The sequence below is a fragment of the Herpailurus yagouaroundi genome, unplaced genomic scaffold (assembly GCF_014898765.1).
Source record: "Herpailurus yagouaroundi ecotype Mexico unplaced genomic scaffold, PumYag 67908, whole genome shotgun sequence".
Taxonomy (NCBI): Eukaryota; Metazoa; Chordata; class Mammalia; order Carnivora; family Felidae; genus Herpailurus; species Herpailurus yagouaroundi.
In genome coordinates, this window is record NW_024420698.1 from 1 (window position 1) to 5,315 (window position 5,315).

The window sequence follows — 5,315 nt, forward strand, 5'->3', positions numbered from 1 at the left end:
ATGAATAACCTTGCTGATACCTGATAAAGGTTTGTAGGTTGAGTGAACGAATAAATGATGAAGTAGAACTTGGAATTGTTTAGAGGCAGAATACAGGTTGTGATGCATTTGTTTCGTTTGCTGCAGATTTGATGCTGCCCGGACTCGTGGTGCCCCCTGCTGGTCTGCCTCAGGTACAGAAGGGTGACCTCTGTGCCATTGCCTTGCTGGGGAACAGGTACTGTGTCAGTCCGCTGTGCCTTTGGGGGAAAAGCTTGGGTAAAACTGGGGGAAGATTTGAGAAATGACAGCTTCCAATGCATATGGATTAAAGGATTACACGAGAAAAAAACAAACAGGTTTTTCTGGAGTGGGCCACTGGGGCCTTGGCCCTGAGCCTGTGGAGGTGTCTTTATATCTGGGCCAAGTGTATTTGCTGCTACTGATTTTTTTTTTTTTCTAGTAATTTTACATTTACGGAAGAGTTGCAAAGATAGTGTAGAGTTCTTATCCAGCTTCCTGTAACGATAACGTTTTTTATAACCAGAGTACAGGTATCAAAAGTAAGGAATTAACATTGGTACAGTCCTGTGAATACAATTGTAGACTTCATTCATATTCCCCCAGTTTTTCCATGAAATGTCTTTCCATACCACTTTGCATGTAAATGTTGTCTTAGTCTCTGGTCTGTGACATTTTCTTGGTCTTTCTTGGTCTTTCATTGCCTTAACACCTTTTTCTTCATCATCTACATCATCATCCTCTCTTTTAATTCTGTTTTTCATTATTTATTTTTGAAAAGGAGAGGATGTCAGTGGGCAGAGGCAGAGAGAGAGAGAGAGAGAGAGAGAGAGAGAGAGAGAATCCCCCGACATGGGACTCAATCCATGTGCCCCGGGATCATGACCTGAGCTGTAACCAAGAGTCAGACGCTTAACTGACTGAGCCACCCAGATGCTCCTAAGTTATTTGGATAGTTTTCTTGAGATATATTTTACATACTACAAAATTCACTAACTCCAAAGGTACATTTCGGTGGTTTGTAGTGTATTTTTACAGAGTTGTTCAGCCTTTAAACATAAATAAGGAAGTATTCATAGGAACAGTTCCGAAAAATCAAAAGCCCCCTCACCTCACAAACCTTTTCTCCTAGAAGTAACCGTATCATTTGATGCATACATCCTTGTCAGCCTTCTTGAATACATGCATATGTGTGGTTATGAAAACGTACAATTTTGTTGTGTATGGTTAAAAATACAACCAAATGGAATTATGCTTTATCTGTATTGTTTTTCCACTTAAGATCGTGGGGACATTTTCCAGGTCAGCAAGCTCAGGGACGTTGAGCCTTCTTACCTGCTGTGTGGTGATGGAAGAGGTCCTCTCCGAGTGGACCTTGTGGTCACCTCCAGTGTGTCTTCATCACAAACAATATCTTTTTTTTTTCCTTAATGTAATTTGTTGTCAGATTGGCTAACATACAGTGTGTACCGTGTGCTCTTGGTTTTGTGGGTAGATTCCCATCGTTGATTGCTTACATACAATACCCAGTGCTCATGCCAACAGTTGCCCTCCTCAGTGCCCATCACCCATTTTCCCCTTTCCCCAGCCCCCTCCCATCAACCCTCCATTTGATCTCTGTATTGAAGAGTCTCTAATGGTTTGCCTCCCTCACTCTTTGTTTGTAACTATTTTTCCCCTTCCCTTCCCAATGGTCTTCTGTTAAGTTTCTCAAGTTCCACACGAGTGAATATATATATATATATATATATATATATGTATGTATATATATATATATATATATATATATATGTATATTCCTCTTATCCATTCATCAGCTGATAGACATTTAAGCTCTTTCCATGATTTGGCTATGTTGAAAGCTCTGTTGTAAACATTGGGGTCCATGTAACCCTATGAATCAGCACTCCTGTATCCTTTGGATAAATTCCTAGTAGCGCTATTGCTGGGTTGTAGGGTTGTTCTATTGTTAATGTTTTGTGGAACCTCCACATTGTTTTCCAGAGTGGCTGCACCAGTTGGCGTTCCCACCAACAGTGCAAGAGGGTTCCCATTTCTCCATATCCTCGCCAGCATCTGTTGTTTCCTGAGTTGTTAATTTTAGCCACGCTGATGGGTGTGAGGTGGTATCTCATTGTGGTTTTGATTTGTATTTCCCTGATGATGAGTGGTGGTGAGCATCTTTTCATGTGTCTGTTGTCTATCTGGATGTCTTCTTTGGGAAAAGTGTCTATTCATGTTTTCCTTCCATTTCTTCACTGGATTATATGTTTTTTAGGTGTTGAGTTTGGTAAGTTCTTTATAGATTTTGGATACTAATCCTTTATTCAGTGTGTCATTTGCAGATATCTTCTCCCATTCCATTGGTTGCCTTTTCATTTTGTTGATCGTTTCCTTTGCAGTGCAGAAGGTGTTTATCTTGATGAGGTCCCCGTAGTTCATTTTTGCTTTTAATTCCATTGCCTTTGGAGATGTGTTGAGCAAGAAATTGCTGCGACTGAGATCAGAGAGGTTGTTGGCTGCTTTCTCCTCTAAGGTTTTGATGGTTTTCTGTCTCACATTTAGGTCTTTCACCCATTTTGAGTTTATTTTTGTGTATGATGTAACCAAGTGGTCCAGTTTCATTCTTCTACGTGTTGCTATCCAGTTCTTGCAGCACCATTTGCTAAAGAGACTGTCTTTTTTCCATTGGATATTGTCTCCTGCTTTGCCAAAGATTAGTTGGCCATACATTTGTGGGTCTTATTCTGGGTTCTGTATTACATTTGTCTATGTATCTGTTTTTGTGCCGATACCTGGTCTTGATGATTACAGCTTTGCAGTAGAGGCTAAAGTCTGGGATTGTAATGACTCCCACTTTGGTTTTCTTTTTCAATATTACTTGGGCTGCTCAGGGTCTTTTGTGGTTCCATACAAATTTGCTCTGAGAAGAATGCTGGTGCAATTTTGACTGTGATGGCATTGAATGTGTAGATTGCTTTGGGTAGTGTTGACGTTTTAACAATATTTATTCCTCTAATCCATGAGGATGGAATGTTTTTCCATTTCTTTGTGTCTCGTTCAATTTCCTTCATACGTTTTCTATAGTTTTCAACAAACAGGTCTTTTACATCTTTGGTTAGGTTTATTCCTAGGTATTTTATGGTTCTTGGTGCAATTGTAAATGGGATTAATTTCTTGATATCTCTTTCTGTTGATTCATTATTGGTGTATAGAAATGCAACTGATTTCTGTGTATTGATTTTGTACCCTGTGACTTTGCTGCCTTTATGTATCAGTTTTAGGGGCCTTTTGGTGGAGTTTTTCGGGTTTTCCATATAGAGTATCACGTCCTCTGTAAAAAGTGGAAGTTTCCCTCTTCTTTGCCAGTTTTGATGCCTTTTATTTCATTTTGTTGTCTGATTGCTGAAGCTAGGACTTCCACACCTGTGTTAAACAATAGTGGTGAGAGTGGACATCCCTGTTGTGTTCCTAATCATTGGGCTGGTGGGAGGGGTGGAGGAGATCTCCATCCATCCCCCCCCCCCCCCCCCCCCGCCTCTGGTAACCAACAGGTTTTTCTCTATACTTAAGTGTCTGTTTTTTTCTTTTTTTTTTTTCCCACTTTGATTTGTTTCTTAAATTCCACATATGAGTGAAATCATATATATTTTTCTTTCTGTGACTGATTTATGTCACTTAGCAATTATACTCTGTAGCACTATCCATGTCATTTCAAATGGCAAGATTTCATTCTTTATTTATGGCTGGGAAATGTTCCATTATGTGTGTGTGTGTGTGTGTGTGTGTGTGTGTGTGTGTATTATAAATATATATGTACGTCATGCATGTATATGTATTCCATTATATATATGTATAAGTATACCATATGTGAATGTATGTATCTATGTTATATGTATACTATCCTCTCTTTATCCATTTGTCAGTCACTAGACATTTGGGCTATTTCCATAATTTGGCTGTTGTTGCTACTATAAACATTGGGGTGCATGTATCCGTTTGAATTAGTATTTTTATATCCTTTGGGTAGATACCTCATAGTACAGTTGCTAGATTGTAGGGTAATTCTATTTTTAACTTTTTGAGAGACCTCCCTACTGTTTTCCAGAGTGGCTGCACCAGTTCGCATTCTCACCAACATTGCCAGAGGATTTCCCTCTCTCCACATCTTCACCAATACCTGTTGTTTTCTGTGTTGTTTATGTTAGCCATTCCGACAGGTGTGCGGTGATACGTCATTGTAGTTTTGAGTTGTACTTCCCTGATGTTGAGAGATGTCGAGCATCTTTTTATGTGTCTGTTAGCCATCTGGATGTGTTCTCCGGAAAAAGGTGTATTCATGTCTTCTGCCCGTTTCTTAACTGGATTATTTGTTGATTTTGGGTGTTAAGTTTATATCTTGTTGTTGGGTGTTGACTTCCTATATGTTTTAAATATTAATCTTATGAAATTTTAAAAGATTGGAATTATTGAGAGTACATCTCAGACCAAACAAAGTTAAGCAAGAAATCAGTTTAAAAGATAATTAGAAGAACCCCAAGTTACCAGAAGTCGACACTTTAGAAGACAATCTTTTAAAAAATTAAAGCAGGACTTCTAGCTTCTGTGGTGTGATGAGCTTGGTGAACTCACTGAGCTTACTGAGGACATTAAGAAATAGACTCACACATTTCCAGTTGCCTGATTTAAGACAAAAGTCAGAGTGAAGCAGTGTAGTAGGAAAGCGGTGATATTTTCAGTAAATATTGCCCGAACAGTTGGATAGCTATATTTTAAAAGTACGTCTGTCGCTCTTAGTACCAGATACCATACACAAAAGTCAAATGAGTTGTAAATGTGAAAGAGAAAACAATGCTTTTAGGGGAAAACATTATTGCATCCTAGGACTAGGCAAGGATGTCTTAAATACGACACGAAAGGTACTAATCCAAATGGGAAACAATTTTAAATTTAATTCAATTTTAAAATTAAGAAAACCTCTTTAAGTTTGTTTATTTATTTTGAGGGAGAGAGTGAGTGTACATGCACAGGCATGTGCCGGGGGGCGGGGGGGGGGGAGGGGCAGAAGGGCAGAGGGAGGGAGAGAGAGAGAGAGAGAGAGAATCCCAAGCGGTCTTCACATTCATAGTGTGGAGCCTGATGGGGATTGAACTCAGGAACTGTGTGACATCATGACCTGAGCCAAAACCAAGACTCGGATACTTAACCAACTGAGCCACAGGTGCCCCAAGAAAATTATTTTTGGTTTTAATCTCCAAACAGTTTATTTTTGTCCATTGCAATGATTTCTTTTTGTCCATTGCAATGATTCTATC

The 5,315-nt window shown here is 39.2% G+C and overlaps 1 long non-coding RNA gene across 1 annotated transcript; it reads left to right on the forward strand.

Annotated features, from left to right (window-relative positions):
• Positions 1-9: 9 nt before the first annotated feature.
• LOC121026252 (uncharacterized) lies at positions 10-4,980 on the forward strand. The gene is made up of 2 exons (XR_005788315.1): positions 10-217; positions 4,109-4,980. It is a non-coding gene; the product is annotated as an uncharacterized LOC121026252 (long non-coding RNA).
• Positions 4,981-5,315: the final 335 nt, after the last annotated feature.